Raw genomic sequence first — 20,345 nt, 5'->3', positions numbered from 1 at the left:
TGACTGGGTGGTGATATCTATATCATCTGATTGGGTGGTGATATCTATACCAGTACATCTGACTGGGTGGTGATATCTATACCAGTACATCTGACTGGGTGGTGATATCTATACCATCTGACTGGGTGGTGATGTCTATACCAGTACATCTGACTGGGTGGTGATATCTATACCAGTACATCTGACTGAGTGGTGATATCTATACCAGTACATCTGACTGGGTGGTGATATCAATACCATCTGACTGGGTGGTGATATCTATACCATCTGACTGGGTGGTGATATCTATACCAGTACATCTGACTGGGTTGTGATATCTATGCCAGTACATCTGACTGGGTGGTAATATTAATACCATCTGACTGGGTGGTGATATCTATACCAGTACATCTGACTGGGTGGTGATATCTATACCAGTACATCTGACTGGGTGGTGATATCTATACCATCTGACTGGGTGGTGATATCTATACCAGTACATCTGACTGGGTGGTGATATCTATACCAGTACATCTGACTGGGTGGTGATATCTATACCAGTACATCTGACTGGGTGGTGATATCTATACCAGTACATCTGACTGAGTGGTGATATCTATACCAGTACCTCTGACTGGGTTGATGGTGATATCTATACCATCTGACTGGGTGGTGATATCTATACCAGTACATCTGACTGGGTGGTGATCTCTATACCAGTACATCTGACTGGGTTGTGATATCTATACCATCTGACTGGGTGGTGATATCTATACCAGTACATCTGACTGGGTGGTGATATCTATACCATCTGACTGGGTGGTGATATCTATACCAGTACATCTGACTGGGTTGTGATATCTATGCCAGTACATCTGACTGGGTGGTAATATTAATACCATCTGACTGGGTGGTGATATCTATACCAGTACATCTGACTGGGTGGTATTATTAATACCATCTGACTGGGTGGTGATATCTATACCAGTACATCTGACTGGGTGGTGATATCTATACCAGTACATCTGACTGGGTGGTGATATCTATACCAGTACATCTGACTGGGTGGTGATATCTATACCATCTGACTGGATGGTGATATCTATACCATCTAACTGGGTGGTGATATCTATACCATCTGACTGGGTGGTGATATCTATACCATCTAACTGGGTTGTGATATCTATACCAGTACATCTGACTGGGTGGTGATATCTATACCATCTAACTGGGTTGTGATATCTATACCAGTACATCTGACTGGGTGGTGATATCTATACCAGTACATCTGACTGGGTGGTGATATCTATACCATCTGACTGGATGGTGATATCTATACCATCTAACTGGGTTGTGATATCTATACCAGTACATCTGACTGGGTGGTGATATCTATACCAGTACATCTGACTGGGTTGTTGTGATGAGATCCCTACACTATATAATATGGTGTACTGCAGTCCAGGTCAGACAGTAGGGTTATCCCAATGGTGCATTGAATAGGGCATTACAGGTTGTTTTAACTGGGCCTGACACTGGGTGACATAGTAACCATAGTTACACGGGGTGACACTGGTTGACGTAGTTAACACTGCGTGACGTAGTAACCATAGTTACACAGGGTGACACTGGGTGACGTAGTTAACACGGGGTGATGTAGTAACCATAGTTACACGGGGTGACACTGGTTGACGTAGTTAACACTGCGTGACGTAGTAACCATAGTTACACAGGGTGACACTGGGTGACGTAGTTAACACGGGGTGACGTAGTAACCATAGTTACACAGGGTGACACTGGGTGACGCAGTTAACCCGGTGTGACGTAGTAACCATAGTTACACGGGGTGACACCGGGTGATGTAGTTAACACTGTGTGACGTAGTAACCATAGTTACACAGGGTGACACTGGGTGACGCAGTTAACACGGTGTGACGTAGTAACCATAGTTACACGGGGTGACACTGGGTGACGTAGTTAACACAGGGTGACGTAGTAACCATAGTTACACAGGGTGACACTGGGTGACGCAGTTAACACGGTGTGACGTAGTAACCATAGTTACACGGGGTGACACTGGGTGACGTAGTTAACACAGGGTGACGTAGTAACCATAGTTACACGGGGTGACACTGGGTGACGTAGTTAACACGGGGTGACGTAGTAACCATAGTTACACGGGGTGACACTGGGTGATGTAGTTAACACTGCGTGACGTAGTAACCATAGTTACACAGGGTGACACTGGGTGACGCAGTTAACACGGTGTGACGTAGTAACCATAGTTACACGGGTTGACACTGGGTGACGTAGTTAACACGGGGTGAAGTAGTAACCATAGTTACACGGGGTGACACTGGGTGACGTAGTTAACACAGGGTGACGTAGTAACCATAGTTACACGGGGTGACACTGGGTGATGTAGTTAACACTGTGTGACGTAGTAACCATAGTTACACGGGGTGACACTGGGTGACGTAGTTAACACAGGGTGACGTAGTAACCATAGTTACACAGGGTGACACTGGGTGATGCAGTTAACCCGGTGTGACGTAGTAACCATAGTTACACGGGGTGACACTGGGTGACGTAGTTAACACGGGGTGACGTAGTAACCATAGTTACACAGGGTGACACGGGGTGACGTAGTAACCATAGTTAACATAGAGACATGGTCTGAGAACCAGTCATTCAAGCTCCCGTACCAAACCGTTTTGCCATGGGGGGAAAAAATGAAAATGAGTGTTTCTTATTGGACAAGTCAAGGTTGTCACCTCCCTGTTTTATTCCCTTGGAACACGACCCAGAGGTTACAGCTGCTGTTTAAAACTAAACGTGACGCGGACACTGAGGTAGATGCCTTCAATCAATTAACAGTGATCAATTAACAGTGATCAATTAACAGTGATCATTTAACAGTGATCATTTAACAGTGATCAATTAACAGTGATCATTTAACAGTGATACAACATTCTGATCAAAAACAATCAATCAATCATTTAAATGATTAAAAAATAGAAGATAAACATATGAACATTCGTCAAAACACCTGCAGCAGATTCATACTGATGACGTCATATCCCTGCGCCGGAAAATGGGATGTTTAATGTCGTGTTCACTTGCTAGTCGGAAACTAGGAAATTCAGACTTTCTAACTGGTTGAACGCGGCACGTGTTTAATAACCACAACCGGTCAGCAGGTCGGAAAGTTCCAAGTTCCGATTAGCACGTGAACACGGAACATGATTGTTTTGAAAGGAAGCCATTTTGTTTTTGTCACCCTCCACCTGCCTGCCATCAAGGCAAAACATTTTATCAACATAAAAAAATGTAAAAAAAACATAATTGAATGTTATAAATCTATCAAATAAAATCTCCAGTTTTAAACCAATCCCTTTTCATATAAAACATATATATATCACACCTTAAAAAAATAGAGATTTAACAATCCAATAACTCCACAAGTCTCAACAGAGTCGAGAAGAACAGATAGGTATTTTTAAGAACAGTTTGTTGACACAGAATTAAAACTATGGTCTGTCTTTATTTCTGGTTTACAAGCTGTACATGTTTTCAAGAATATGTTTTAGTGTAGAACCATGATATGATTCGATGTCAACATACAGAACCTCGTCTTATTGATGTCATATCTATACATTACATTATTCAATGTCTACATACAGAGAGAACCCCCTCCCCCTCGTATAGTCGTCATTATCTGTCATACATTTTCACACACCTGTTTCTCAGCCTTAGAAGGAGTGTGTTGTCCCGGGGTCATGTTGACATACATTAAACAAAGGGCACCACGATCAGTGGGTTTACAAATGTCATTATTCATGTGTTGTGGAAGGTGATTCAAGTAACGTCTTCTGTACCTCTGTCTGTTTGTCTCCTCTCCTCTCTGCAGGTCATCAGAGCAGTGAGGCTGTCTCCTGTCCATATCAGACAGATTGATGTCCACCTGGTTTAAATCTCTGTCTGTTTGTCTCCTCTCCTCTCTGCAGGTCATCAGATCAGTGCTGCGGTCTCCTGTCCATATCAGACAGATTGATGTCCACCTGGTTTGAATCTGTCAGTAATGTTGTCCACACAGTTAAATCTGTGTCAGACACATTGTCCATGTGGTGTATTCTATATCCTGTCAGTGATGTTGTCCAGGTGTATTCTATATCCTGTCAGTGATGTTGTCCAGGTGGTGTATTCTATATCCTGTCAGTGATGTTGTCCAGGTGTATTCTATATCCTGTCAGTGATGTTGTCCAGGTGGAAAGTATTCTATATCCCTGTCCTCCAGTGAGTCAGGATTTCCAGGTCATCCTGTTTCCATGGTGTATTCTATCCGTCAGTCCTGTCTCCTGAGGATGTTGTCCAAAGACAGTCAGTGATGTTGTCAGGTGTATTCTATATCCCAGTGGCTTGTTGAGGAGGTCCTCCAGGTTTCCTCATCGTATCCATGGTGTATTTCATCCGTTCCTCGTCTCCGAAAAAGAACCTCCCGTGGCTTGTTGAGGAGGTGTTTTAGGAAGCTGTCATACAGCAGAAGGACTGTTCATCTTCCACCAACCTGAAAACCAGAAGAAAACAACATTCTAGTTCCAGTAGACAGTGAGGTCCCGTTTGTGTTTTTCACCTACATGCCTCAGTACCTTTTCAATCCCAATCCAGCCGCTAGTTTATAAAGAACACGTGGTTTCTCTTCAGGCTAATTATTTGACATGGAATAGGAAAATGCCACACAAAGTTACAGAATGTACGGGTGCAGCTGTATGGCTCTGAATAATCATATTGGATGGCAACAGGAACAGGAAATGCACCACAGGAAAGAAGCACAGATTCTGTTAAGACCATACTGTGGTGACACAGGGAACCTCTGCTGAGCTCTGAGCTAAACTCACTGTCAGATGAGGAACACTAGAAGCTTTCAACATCACTACGCTGTAAGACCAAAGACCAAACCAGCCTCACGTTGTCTAGAAGGGTCCTGACACAGTGTAGAAGGGTCATGACACAGTGTAGAAGGGTCCTGACAGTGTAGAAGGGTCCTGACATAGTGTAGAAGGGTCCTGACAGTGTAGAAGGGTCCTGACAGTGTAGAAGGGTTCTGACAGTGTAGAAGGGTTCTGACACAGTGTAGAAGGGTCCTAACAGAGTAGAAGGGTCCTGACATAGTGTAGAAGGGTCCTAACAGAGTAGAAGGGTCCTGACAGTGTAGAAGGGTCCTAACAGAGTAGAAGGGTCCTGACATAGTGTAGAAGGGTTCTGACATAGTCTAGAAGGGTCCTAACAGAGTAGAAGGGTCCTGACATAGTGTAGAAGGGTCCTAACAGTGTAGAAGGGTCCTGACATAGTGTAGAAGGGTCCTAACAGAGTAGAAGGGTCCTGACATAGTGTAGAAGGGTCCTAACAGAGTAGAAGGGTCCATGACACAGTGTAGAAGGGTCCTAACAGAGTAGAAGGGTCCTGACCTGAGTGTAGAAGGGTCCTAACAGAGTAGAAGGGTCCTGACATAGTGTAGAAGGGTCCTAACAGAGTAGAAGGGTCCTGACATAGTGTAGAAGGGTTCTGACATAGTCTAGAAGGGTCCTAACAGAGTAGAAGGGTCCTGACATAGTGTAGAAGGGTCCTAACAGAGTAGAAGGGTCCTGACATAGTGTAGAAGGGTCCTGACATAGTGTAGAAGGGTCCTGAACAGTGTAGAAGGGTCCTGACACAGTGTAGAAGGGTCCTAACAGAGTAGAAGGGTCCTGACATAGTGTAGAAGGGTCCTAACAGTGTAGAAGGGTCCTGACATAGTGTAGAAGGGTCCTAACAGTGTAGAAGGGTCCTGACATAGTGTAGAAGGGTTCTGACATAGTCTAGAAGGGTCGTGACATAGTGTTGAAGGGTCCTGACATAGTGTAGAAGGGTCCTGACATAGTGTTGAAGGGTCCTGACATAGTGTAGAAGGGTCCTAACAGAGTAGAAGGGTCCTGACATAGTGTAGAAGGGTTCTGACATAGTGTAGAAGGGTCATGACATAGTGTTGAAGGGTCCTGACATAGTGTAGAAGGGTCCTGACATAGTGTTGAAGGGTCCTGACATAGTGTAGAAGGGTCCTAACAGAGTAGAAGGGTCCTGACATAGTGTAGAAGGGTTCTGACATAGTCTAGAAGGGTCATGACATAGTGTTGAAGGGTCCTGACATAGTGTAGAAGGGTCCTAACAGAGTAGAAGGGTCCTGACACAGTGTAGAAGGGTTCTGACATAGTGTAGAAGGGTCATGACAGTGTAGAAGGGTCCTGACACAGTGTAGAAGGGTCCTGACACAGTGTAGAAGGGTCATGACACAGTGTAGAAGGGTCCTGACACAGTGTAGAAGGGTCCTGACATAGTCTAGAAGGGTCCTGACACAGTGTAGAAGGGTCCTAACAGTGTAGAAGGGTTCTGACAGTGTAGAAGGGTCCTGACAGTGTAGAAGGGTTCTGACAGAGTAGAAGGGTTCTGACAGTGTAGAAGGGTTCTGACAGAGTAGAAGGGTTCTGACAGAGTAGAAGGGTTCTGACAGTGTAGAAGGGTTCTGACAGTGTAGAAGGGTTCTGACACAGTGTAGAAGGGTTCTGACATAGTGTATAAGGGTTCTGACAGTGTAGAAGGGTTCTAACAGTGTAGAAGGGTTCTAACAGTGTAGAAGGGTCCTGACAGAGTAGAAGGGTCCTGACATAGTGTAGAAGGGTTCTGACATAGTGTAGAAGGGTCCTGACAGTGTAGAAGGGTCCTGACATAGTGTAGAAGGGTTCTGACACAGTATAGAAGGGTTCTGACATAGTGTAGAAGGGTCCTGACAGTGTAGAAGGGTCCTGACAGTGTAGAAGGGTTCTGACAGTGTAGAAGGGTCCTGACATAGTGTAGAAGGGTTCTGACAGTGTAGAAGGGTCCTGACATAGTGTAGAAGGGTCCTGACATAGTGTAGAAGGGTTCTGACAGTGTAGAAGGGTTCTGACAGTGTAGAAGGGTCCTGACATAGTGTAGAAGGGTTCTGACATAGTGTAGAAGGGTCATGACAGTGTAGAAGGGTTCTGACAGTGTAGAAGGGTTCTGACAGTGTAGAAGGGTCCTGACAGTGTAGAAGGGTTCTGACATAGTGTATATGGGTTCTGACAGTGTAGAAGGGTTCTGACAGTGCAGAAGGGTTTGTTTTCTAAGAGCCCTCTGTGTTATTGACTGAGCTTTGAGAGATTTAGCTTGTTCTGGCACTCTCTTCCTCTCGCTACTCTATCCTTCCTTTCCTCCCCCCTCTCTCTCTCTCTCTCTCCTCTCTGTTTCCTTCTCTTTCTCTCCTCTCTCTCACTCTCCCCCTGCTCTCTCATCTCTTTCTCTACTCTTCCCCTCTCTCTTTCTCCTCTCTCTTTTTCCTTCTCTCCATCCCTCTCCATCTCTCTCTCTCTCTCTCCCTCCACTATCTACCTCTTCTCTCTCCATCTCTCTGTCTGCTCTGTCCTTCCTGCAGCACTAGACCTTTTGTTCATAGCCTCTCTGCCTCAATACAGCCTGTCTACCCAGCTATCTCCATCCACACACACACACACACACACACACACACACACACACACACACACACACACACACACACACACACACACACACACACACATCCTCAAAGAAAACCGAAAACACAGTCTGCACGACACTCCAGGCCATCAACATCATCACAGTTCTATATTCAGTCTGGAGAACAGAGGGAGGGGAGAGGAAGAGCAGAGGAGGGATGACGATTGGAGGGATTGGGGGGGAACAGCTAAGCCGCCGTCACTTCCTGTTTACTATAGCAGCTTCCTATTCCACACAGAGAGATGAGAGACTGTTGCTGTTACTAGGCACTTTCTGCCGTCTACTGGTCGTCTACTGGCACTGCCGTATAGCAACACCGCTAACGAAGACCACTGCCATCTAGCAACACCTCTAACCACTGACATTTAGCAACACCTCTAACGAAGACCACTGCCATCTAGCAACACCTCTAACCACTGACATTTAGCAACACCTCTAACGAAGACCACTGCCATCTAGCAACACCAATAACCAAGACCACTGCCTTTTAGCAACACCGCTAACCACTGCATCTAGCAACACCGCTAACCAAGACCAATGCCATTTAGCAACACCTCTAACCACTGACATTTAGCAACACCTCTAACCAAGACCAATGCCATCTAGCAACACCAATAACCAAGACCACTGCCTTTTAGCAACACCGCTAACCACTGCATCTAGCAACACCTCTAACGAAGACCACTGCCATCTAGCAACACCTCTAACCAAGACCACTGCCATCTAGCAACACCGCTAACCAAGACCACTGCATCTAGCAACACCGCTAACCACTGCATCTAGCAACACTGCTAACCAAGACCACTGCCATCTAGCAACACCTCTAACCACTGACATTTAGCAACACCTCTAACGAAGACCACTGCCATCTAGCAACACCAATAACCAAGACCACTGCCTTTTAGCAACACCGCTAACCACTGCATCTAGCAACACCGCTAACCAAGACCAATGCCATTTAGCAACACCTCTAACCACTGACATTTAGCAACACCTCTAACCAAGACCAATGCCATCTAGCAACACCAATAACCAAGACCACTGCCTTTTAGCAACACCGCTAACCACTGCATCTAGCAACACCTCTAACGAAGACCACTGCCATCTAGCAACACCTCTAACCAAGACCACTGCCATCTAGCAACACCGCTAACCAAGACCACTGCATCTAGCAACACCGCTAACCACTGCATCTAGCAACACTGCTAACCAAGACCACTGCCATCTAGCAACACCTCTAACCACTGACATTTAGCAACACCTCTAACGAAGACCCTGCCATCTAGCAACACCAATAACCAAGACCACTGCCTTTTAGCAACACCGCTAACCACTGCATCTAGCAACACCGCTAACCAAGACCAATGCCATTTAGCAACACCTCTAACCACTGACATTTAGCAACACCTCTAACCAAGACCAATGCCATCTAGCAACACCAATAACCAAGACCACTGCCATTTAGCAACACCGCTAACCACTGTATCTAGCAACACCTCTAACGAAGACCACTGCCATCTAGCAACACCTCTAACCAAGACCACTGCCATCTAGCAACACCGCTAACCACTGCATCTAGCAACACCGCTAACCAAGACCACTGCATCTAGCAACACTGCTAACCAAGACCACTGCCATCTAGCAACACCGCTAACCACTACATCTAGCAACACCGCTAACCAAGACCACTGCATCTAGCAACACCGCTAACGACGACCACTGCTATCTAGCAACACCTCTAACGAAGACCACTGCCATCTAGCAACACCTCTAACCAAGACCACTGCCATCTAGCAACACCGCTAACCAAGACCACTGCCATTTAGCAACACCGCTAACCACTGCCATCTAGCAACACCGCTAACCAAGATCACTGCCATCTAGCAACACCGCTAACCACTGCATCTAGCAACACCGCTAACCACTGCATCTAGCAACACCGCTAACCAAGACCACTGCATCTAGCAACACTGCTAACCAAGACCACTGCTATCTAGCAACACCTCTAACGAAGACCACTGCCATCTAGCAACACCGCTAACCAAGACCACTGGCATCTAGCAACACCTCCAACGAAGACCACTGCTATCTAGCAACAACCAACCTCCAAACAAGCTTCAATGCCATACAACACTCCTTCCGTGGCCTCAACTGCTCTTAAACGCTAGTAAAACCAAATGCATGCTTTTCAACCGATCGCTGCCTGCACCCGCATGCCCGACTAGCATCACCACCCTGGATGGTTCCGACCTTGAATATGTGGACATCTATAAGTACCTAGGTGTCTGGCTAGACTGCAAACTCTCCTTCCAGACTCATATCAAACATCTCCAATCGAAAATCAAATCAAGAGTCGGCTTTCTATTCCGTAACAAAGCCTCCTTCACTCACGCCGCCAAGCTTACCCTAGTAAAACTGACTATCCTTCCGATCCTCGACTTCGGCGATGTCATCTACAAAATGGCTTCCAACACTCTACTCAGCAAACTGGATGCAGTCTATCACAGTGCCATCCGTTTTGTCACTAAAGCACCTTATACCACCCACCACTGCGACCTGTATGCTCTAGTCGGCTGGCCCTCATTACATATTCGTCGCCAGACCCACTGGCTCCAGGTCATCTACAAGTCCATGCTAGGTAAAGCTCCGCCTTATCTCAGTTCACTGGTCACGATGGCAACACCCATCCGTAGCACGCGCTCCAGCAGGTGTATCTCACTGATCATCCCTAAAGCCAACACCTCATTTGGCCGCCTTTCGTTCCAGTACTCTGCTGCCTGTGACTGGAACGAATTGCAAAAATCGCTGAAGTTGGAGACTTTTACCTCCCTCACCAACTTCAAACATCAGCTATCTGAGCAGCTAACCGATCGCTGCTGCTGTACATAGTCTATTGGTAAATAGCCCACCCATTTTCACCTACCTCATCCCCATACTGTTTTTATTTATTTACTTGCTCTTTTTGCACACCAATATCTCTACCTGTACATGACCATCTGATCATTTATCACTCCAGTGTTAATCTGCAAAATTGTAACTATTCGTCTACCTCCTCATGCCTTTTGCACACATTGTATATAGACTCCCCCTTTGTTTTCTACTGTGTTATTGACTTGTTAATTGTTTATTCCATGTGTAACTCTGTGTTGTCTGCTCACACTGCTATGCTTTATCTTGGCCAGGTCGCAGTTGCAAATGAGAACTTGTTCTCAACTGGCCTACCTGGTTAAATAAAGGTGAAATAAATAAAAATAAAATAAAAAAACCCTCTAACGAAGACCACTGATATCTAGCAACACCGCTAACCAAGACCACTGCCATCTAGCAACACCGCTAACCAAGACCACTGACATCTAGCAACACCTCTAACCAAGACCACTGCCATCTAGCAACACTGCTAACCAAGACCACTGCCATGTAGCATCACCGCTAACCACTGCATCTAGCAACACCGCTAACCACTGCATCTAGCAACACCACTAACCAAGACCACTGCATCTAGCAACACCACTAACCAAGACCACTGCATCTAGCAACACCACTAACCAAGACAACTGCATCTAGCAACACCACTAACCAAGACCACTGCATCTAGCAACACCACTAACCAAGACAACTGCCATCTAGCAACACCACTAACCAAGCCCACCGAGGACAGATTTTTCTGCACTTCAGCACTCAGCGGTCCCTTTCTGTGAGCTTGCGTGGTCTACCACTTCACGGCTGAGCCGTTGTTGCTCCTAGAAGCTTCCACTTCACAATAACAGTACTTACAGTCGACCGGGACAACTTTAGCAGGGCAGACATTTGATAAACTAACTTGTTGGAAAGACGGCATCCTATGAAAGTGCCACGTTGAAGGTCACTGAGCTCTCCAGTAAGGCCATTCTACTGGCACGCTGTTTGTCTATGGAGATTGCATGGCTGTCTGCTCGATGTTATACACCTGTCGGGCAACGAGTGTGACTGATATAGCTGAATCCACTAATTTGAATGCTTTTGTATACATAGTGTATATGGAGCCCTCCACGTTGTTACAGAATGTGAGAGCAGCACGACACTGCGGGTACGGAGCTTGATTTGGGACTCTGCATGGCCTCCGAAGGCCACGCAATTGCGTCACATCCTCCATACAAAGCCTACGACCGCGTTTTCGGATCAAAGCATAAATTGGCTTTTAGGCTTTCTGTAAAGCTAGCATAACAGTCAGTGAGACTGATTGTTGACTCAGTGTGCCTCAGAGAGCCTGTCTGTCTCTGTGCAGCAGCAGGACACTGGGCTTTATTTAATGTTGTTGTAACCTGGTCTCCATGGCAGCCACAACTCACACACTCCTCATACCTCAACTGCCATGCTGGTGTGAGGGGCTGGTGAGGGGAGAGGAGGGGTTGAGGATAGGGGAGGGGGATGGTGAGGGGGGGAGAGGCTGAGGATAGGGGAGGGGGTGGTGAGGGGAGAGGAGGGGCTAAGGAAGGGGGAGGCAGGGGGTGAGGGGGAGAGGGGACCTGAGGGGCCTGTCTGAGGAAGGGTGAGGCAGGGGGTGAGGCAGGAGGGTGAGGGGAGAGGAGGGGCTGAGGAAGGGGAGGCAGGGGGTGAGGGGAGAGGAGGGGCTGGGAAGGGTGAGGCAGGGGGTGAGGCAGGGGGTGAGGCAGGGGGTGAGGCAGGAGGGGAGGCAGGGGTTGAGGGGAGAGGAGGGGCTGAGGAAGGGGGAGACTAGGGGGACCTGAGGCAGGGGGTGAGGGGAGAGGAGGGGCTGAGGAAGGGTGAGGCAGGGACCTGAGGCAGGGGGTGAGGCTGGGGGGAGGCAGGGGGTGAGGCAGGAGGGAGGGGAGAGGAGGGGCTGTGGGGAAGGGCTGAGGCAGGGGGTGAGGCAAGGGGGTGAGGCAGGAGGGTGAGGCAGGGGGTTGAGGGGAGAGGAGGGGCTGAGGAAGGGGGAGGCAGGGGGGTAAGGGGAGAGGAGGGGCTGAGGAAGGGGGAGGCAGGAGGGTGAGGCTGGGGGTGAGGCAGGGCTGTGGGAGTAGACTATACTGGGACCTGGCACCTGCCTGTCTGTGGGGAAGGGCTGTGGGAGTAGACTATACTGGGACCTGGCACCTGCCTGTCTGTCTGTGGGGAAGGGCTGTGGGAGTAGACTATACTGGGACCTGTCACCTGCCTGTCTGTGGGGGAAGGGCTGTGGGAGTAGACTATACTGGGACCTGGCACCTGCCTGTCTGTCTGTGGGGAAGGGCTGTGGGAGTAGACTATACTGGGACCTGGCACCTGTCTGTCTGTGGGGGAAGGGCTGTGGGAGTAGACTATACTGGGACCTAGCACCTGTCTGTCTGTGGGGGAAGGGCTGTGGGAGTAGACTATACTGGGACCTGGCACCTGTCTGTCTGTGGGGAAGGGCTGTGGGAGTAGACTATACTGGGACCTGGCACCTGTCTGTCTGTGGGGGAAGGGCTGTGGGAGTAGACTATACTGGGACCTGGCACTGCCACCTGTCTGTGGGGGAAGGGCTGTGGGAGTAGACTATACTGGGACCTGGCACCTGCCTGTCTGTCTGTGGGGAAGGGCTGTGGGAGTAGACTATACTGGGACCTGGCACCTGTCTGTCTGTGGGGGAAGGGCTGTGGGAGTAGACTATACTGGGACCTGGCACCTGCCTGTCTGTGGGGGAAGGGCTGTGGGAGTAGACTATACTGGGACCTGGCACCTGCCTGTCTGTGGGGGGGAAGGGCTGTGGGAGTAGACTATACTGGGACCTGGCACCTGTCTGTCTGTGGGGGAAGGGCTGTGGGAGTAGACTATACTGGGACCTGGCACCTGTCTGTCTGTGGGGGAAGGGCTGTGGGAGTAGACTATACTGGGACCTGCCACCTGCCACCTGTCTGTCTGTGGGGGAAGGGCTGTGGGAGTAGACTATACTGGGACCTGCCACCCGCCTGTCTGTGGGGAGGGCTGTGGGAGTAGACTATACTGGGACCTGGCACCTGTCTGTCTGTGGGGGAAGGGCTGTGGGAGTAGACTATACTGGGACCTGGCACCTGCCTGTCTGTGGGGAAGGGCTGTGGGAGTAGACTATACTGGGACCTGTCACCTGCCTGTCTGTGGGGGAAGGGCTGTGGGAGTAGACTATACTGGGACCTGGCACCTGCCTGTCTGTGGGGGAAGGGCTGTGGGAGTAGACTATACTGGGACCTGGCACCTGTCTGTCTGTGGGGGAAGGGCTGTGGGAGTAGACTATACTGGGACCTGGGACCTGCCACCTGTCTGTGGGGAAGGGCTGTGGGAGTAGACTATACTGGGACCTGGCACCTGTCTGTCTGTGGGGGAAGGGCTGTGGGAGTTCTTGTCAAAAATCACGTATTTTTCTTGTCCATATATATATTTTCTTTATTGTATCAGGTATCTTTTTTTTTGATGTTGTGAAAAAATTTAAATTAAACTATATGTGCCTTATTTGCAAGAACACAATTTGCATATATGAATATATTAACATAAAGGGGAGGGGTATGGCTGTAACCTCCAACCACCTGCTCTGTCTAGACTACCTCATTAAATACTGTTGTTGTCAACATTCTGTTGCATAATTCAACAAGTGTGTCAATAGCAGGATAACCCTCGGATTAATAATCAACAGCTTGATTCTAGATTACACCTCTAAACATAATCTACATTGTTTTTCCAGATCAGACATCATATCAGTATCAACCCAGTGTTTAGTTTTCACAAGATGCTTTCATTTTAGCCCTAATCTAATTTGTAAACATTTTAAATGTATTAAATTATTACTTTAATTGCACAAACAACAAACAAACAAACAAACAAAAAATGAACACCAATCAGAAAGAAGGCCTAAAAATGAACACCAATCAGAAAGAAGGCCTAAAAATGAACACCAATCAGATAGAAGGCCTAAAAAAATGAACACCAATCAGAAAGAAGGCCTAAAAATGAACACCAATCAGAAAGAAGGCCTAAAAATATGAACACCAATCAGAAAGAAGGCATAAAAAATTAACACCAATCAGAAAGAAGGCCTAAAAAAATTAACACCAATTGGAAAGAAGGCCTAAAACTATGAACACCAATCAGAAAGAAGGCCTAAAAATATGAACACCAATCAGAAAGAAGGCCTAAAAAAACGAACACCAATCAGAAAGAATGCCTAAAGAAATGAACACCAATCAGAAAGAAGGCCTAAAAAAAGGAATACCAATCAGAAATAAGGCCTAAAAAATTAACACCAATCAGAAAGAAGGCCTAAAAATATGAACACCAATCAGAAAGAAGGCCTAAAAAAACGAACACCAATCAGAAAGAATGCCTAAAGAAATGAACACCAATCAGAAAGAAGGCCTAAAGAAATGAACACCAATCAGAAAGAATGCCTAAAGAAATGAACACCAATCAGAAAGAAGGCCTAAAAAAACGAACACCAATCAGAAAGAAGGCCTAACAAATAGTCAACAGGCGTTAAATCCTGGAGGAATCTTTAGCGTTCTGATAGATCCAATAGAAAGACAATGTGTTACGTTGAGGCCATTTTCCTGTAACGTTTAACAGGAGGGACAAACGACAGGAAGAAGCAAGAGAATGAAAGAGTCGCAGGAGTCAAATGAAAGCAATCAATCAAGAGAGATTTAAGTGTGGAGTAGATTTTGCCACCCCTCACACATAGGAAATAAATGACTGAAAAAAGACAGATGCTCAGGTGGGCGGGGAATGTTGCTATAGTTACTGAGACAGCTGCCTTATCACTTCTGACAGGAAGACACACACTACACACACTATACACACACAGACAGTAACAATAGCATAACCCTGCCCTGTTACCAGCAGCACAGTCATCTTGCTGGGTTCTCTACAAATATACAGTGGGGCAAAAAAGTATTTAGTCAGCCACCAATTGTGCAAGTTCTCCCACTTAAAAAGATGAGAGAGGCCTGTAATTTTCATCATAGGTACATTTCAACTATGGCAGACAAAATGAAAAAAAAAATCCAGAAAATCACATTGTAGGATTTTTAATGAATTTATTTGCAAATTATGGTGGAAAATAAGTATTTGGTCACCTACAAACAAGCAAGATTTCTGGCTCTCACAGACCTGTAACTTCTTCTTTAAGGGGCTCCTCTGTCCTCCACTCGTTACCTGTATTAATGGCACCTGTTTGAACTTGTTATCATGATAAAAGAAACCTGTCCACAACCTCAAACAGTCAAACTCCAAACTCCACTATGGCCAAGACCAAAGAGCTGTCAAAGGACACCAGAAACAAAATTGTAGACCTGCACCAGGCTGGGAAGACTGAATCTGCAATTGGTAAGCAGCTTGGTTTGAAGAAATCAACTGTGGGAGCAATTATTAGGAAATGGAAGACATACAAGACCACTGAAAATCTCCCTTGATCTGGGGCTCCACGCAAGATCTCACCCCGTGGGGTCAAAATGATCACAAGAACGGTGAGCAAAAATCCCAGAACCACACGGGGGACCTAGTGAATGACCTGCAGAGAGCTGGGACCAAAGTAACAAAGCCTACCATCAGTAACACACTACGCCGCCAGGGACTCAAATCCTGCAGTGCCAGACGTGTCCCCCTGCTTAAGCCAGTACATGTCCAGGCCCGTCTGAAGTTTGCTAGAGAGCATTTGGATGATCCAGAAGAAGATTGGGAGAATGTCATATGGTCAGATGAAACCAAAATATAACTTTTTGGTAAAAACTCAACTCGTCGTGTTTGGAGGACAAAGAATGCTGAGTTGCATCCAAAGAACACCATACCTACAGGGAAGCATGGGGGTGGAAACATCATGCTTTGGGGACCAGGATGACTGATCCGTGTAAAGGAAAGAATGAATGGGGCCATGTATCGTGAGATTTGAGATTTTGAGTGAAAACCTCCTTCCATCAGCAAGGGCATTGAAGATGAAACGTGGCTGGGTCTTTCAGCATGACAATGATCCCAAACACACCGCCCGGGCAACGAAGGAGTGGCTTCGTAAGAAGCATTTCAAGGTCCTGGAGTGGCCTAGCCAGTCTCCAGATCTCAACCCCATTGAAAATCTTTGGAGGGAGTTGAAAGTCCGTGTTGCCCAGCAACAGCCCCAAAACGTCACTGCACTAGAGGAGATCTGCATGGAGGAATGGGCCAAAATACCAGCAACAGTGTGTGAAAACCTTGTGAAGACTTACAGAAAACGTTTGACCTCTGTCATTGCCAACAAAGGGTTTATAACAAAGTATTGAGATAAACTTTTGTCATTGACCAAATACTTATTTTCCACCATAATTTGCAAATAAATTCATTAAAAATCCTACAATGTGATTTTCTGGATTATTTTTCTAATTTTGTCTTTTATAGTTGAAGTGTACCTATGATGAAAATTACAGGCCTCTCTCATCTTTTTAAGTGGGAGAACTTGCACAATTGGTGGCTGACTAAATACTTTTGCCCCACTGTACATGAAGTATGGGTAACCCACCACTGTATCCAGACAGATACTATATCTGTAGGGAACCCAGGGGAACCCACCACTGTATCCAGACAGATACTATATCTGTAGGGAACCCAGGGGAACCCACCACTGTATCCAGACAGATACTATATCTGTAGGGAACCCACCACCCACCACTGTATCCAGACAGATACTATATCTGTAGGGAACCCAGGGAACCCACCACTGTATCCAGACAGATACTATATCTGTAGGGAACCCACCACTGTATCCAGACAGACACTATATCTGTAGGGAACCCACCACTGTATCCAGACAGACACTATATCTATATCTGTAGGGAACCCACCACTGTATCCAGACAGATACTATATCTGTAGGGAACCCACCACTGTATCCAGACAGATACTATATCTGTAGGGAACCCACCACTGTATCCAGACAGATACTATATCTGTAGGGAACCCACCACTGTATCCAGACAGATACTATATCTGTAGGGAACCCACCACTGTATCCAGACAGATACTATATCTGTAGGGAACCCACCACTGTATCCACCACTGTATCCAGACAGACACTATATCTGTAGGGAACCCACCACTGTATCCAGACAGATACTATATCTGTAGGGAACCCACCACTGTATCCAGACAGATACTATATCTGTAGGGAACCCACCACTGTATCCAGACAGACACTATATCTGTAGGGAACCCACCACTGTATCCAGACAGATACTATATCTGTAGGGAACCCACCACTGTATCCAGACAGACACTATATCTGTAGGGAACCCCCACCACTGTATCCAGACAGATACTATATCTGTAGGGAACCCACCACTGTATCCAGACAGACACTATATCTGTAGGGAACCCACCACTGTATCCAGACAGATACTATATCTGTAGGGAACCCACCACTGTATCCAGACAGATACTATATCTGTATCTGTAGGGAACCCACCACTGTATCCAGACAGATACTATATCTGTAGGGAACCCACCACTGTATCCAGACAGATACTATATCTGTAGGGAACCCACCACTGTATCCAGACAGATACTATATCTGTAGGGAACCCACCACTGTATCCAGACAGATACTATATCTGGGAACCCACCACTGTATCCAGACAGACACTATATCTGTAGGGAACCCACCACTGTATCCAGACAGATACTATATCTGTAGGGAACCCACCACTGTATCCAGACAGATACTATATCTGTAGGGAACCCACCACTGTATCCAGACAGACACTATATCTGTAGGGAACCCACCACTGTATCCAGACAGATACTATATCTGTAGGGAACCCACCCCACCACTGTATCCAGACAGATACTATATCTGTAGGGAACCCACCACTGGGAAGATACCTGTAGGGAACCCACCACTGTATCCAGACAGATACTATATCTGTAGGGAACCCAGGGATACTATATCTGTAACCCACCACTGTATCCAGACAGACACTATATCTGTAGGGAACTGTATCCAGACAGATACTATATCTGTAGGAACCCACCACTGTATCCAGACAGATACTATATCTGTAGGGAACCCACCACTGTATCCAGACAGATACTATATCTGTAGGGAACCCACCACTGTATCCAGACAGATACTATATCTGTAGGGAACCCACCACTGTATCCAGACAGACAGACCACTGTATCAGACTATATCTGTAGGGAACCCACCACTGTATCCAGACAGACACTATATCTGTTCTATGTTCCCACCACTGTATCCAAGACAGACACTATGACACCCACTGTGTAGAACCCACCAGCAGACCAGACAGGGAGACACTATATCTGCAGACAACCCACTGCCTCTGTAGCCTGACCCACCCGACAGATACTATATCTGCCTCTGAGCCTGACCCACCCGGTAGGTACACTGCCTCTGAGCCCGACCCACCCGACAGATACTACACTGCCTCTGAGCCTGACCCAGGATACCCTGGTACCCAGACAGACAATAACACCCGGTAGGTACACTGCCTCTGAGCCTGACCCACCCGGTAGGTACACTGCCTCTGAGCCTGAACCCACCCTCTGAGCCTGACCCACCCTGTAGGTACACTGCCTCTGAGCCTGACCCACCCGGTAGGTACACTGCCTCTGAGCCTGACCCACCAGGTAGGTACACTGCCTCTGAGCCTGACCCACCCGGTAGGTACACTGCCTCTGAGCCTGACCCACCCGGTAGGGACACGGTCTTGATAGGATTTGTTGTCATACGTAACTGAGGTGTACAATGGTGTACAATGGTGTACAATGGTGGTGTACAATGGTGTACAATGGTGTACAATGGTGTACAATGGTGTACAATGGTGTACAATGGTGTACAATGGTGTACAATGGTGTACAATGGTGTACAATGGTCACAATGGTGTACAATGGTGTACAATGGTGTACAATCTGGTGTACAATGGTGTACAGTGGTGTACAATGGTGTACAATGGTGTACAATGGTACAATGGTGGTGTACAATGGTGTACAATGGTGTACAATGGTCTACAATGGTCTACAATGGTGTACAATGGTGGTGTACAATGGGTGGTGTACAATGGTGTACAATGGTGTACAATGGTCTACAATGGTGTACAATGGTGGTGTACAATGGTGTACAATGGTGGTGTACAATGGTGTACAATGGCGCTGCTGCCTGAGATATCTGTCTGTCTGTCTGTCTGGACGGACCAGGATACAGGCTCTTTCTAGAAACAGGGAGGAGGGAGGGTGTTTGACGACCCTGGGATGTAGAGACCAGGGAACAACAGGGATCTATACTCTATAGACTCTTTAACTGTTAGTGGGACATTATGCATTTAATAGGAGAACACAGTCTGAAATCAGCCACATCAGTGATCCAGATCATTCTATTCATTAATCTGGTTACTGTTCTGTATATGACTGTAGGTCTATATCTAGTTACTGTTCTGTATCTGACTGTAGGTCTATATCTAGCTACTGTTCTGTATGTGACTGTAGGTCTATATCTAGTTACTGTTCTGTATATGACTGTAGGTCTATATCTAGCTACTGTTCTGTATCTGACTGTCAGTCTATATCTAGTTACTGTTCTGTATATGACTGTAGGTCTATATCTAGCTACTGTTCTGTATATGACTGTAGGTCTATATCTAGCTACCCCTCTGTATATGACTGTAGGTCTATATCTAGCTACTGTTCTGTATCTGACTGTCAGTCTATATCTAGTTACTGTTCTGTATTTGACTGTAGGTCTACATCTAGCTACTGTTCTGTATATGACTGAGGTCTATATCTAGCTACCCCCTGTATATGACTGTAGG

The 20,345-nt window shown here is 46.7% G+C and overlaps 1 long non-coding RNA gene across 1 annotated transcript; it reads right to left on the bottom strand.

Moving 5' to 3' along the window:
- Positions 1 to 3,858: 3,858 nt before the first annotated feature.
- LOC121844454 lies at positions 3,859 to 4,242 on the bottom strand. The gene is made up of 2 exons (XR_006081996.1): positions 4,041 to 4,242; positions 3,859 to 3,943 (listed from the first exon to the last, which is right to left on the bottom strand). It is a non-coding gene; the product is annotated as an uncharacterized LOC121844454 (long non-coding RNA).
- Between the last annotated feature and the right edge of the window lie 16,103 nt (positions 4,243 to 20,345).

The sequence above is a fragment of the Oncorhynchus tshawytscha genome, unplaced genomic scaffold (genome assembly GCF_018296145.1).
Source record: "Oncorhynchus tshawytscha isolate Ot180627B unplaced genomic scaffold, Otsh_v2.0 Un_contig_3263_pilon_pilon, whole genome shotgun sequence".
NCBI classification, from domain to species: Eukaryota; Metazoa; Chordata; class Actinopteri; order Salmoniformes; family Salmonidae; genus Oncorhynchus; species Oncorhynchus tshawytscha.
This window is presented reverse-complemented; position numbering and strand designations above follow the sequence as displayed.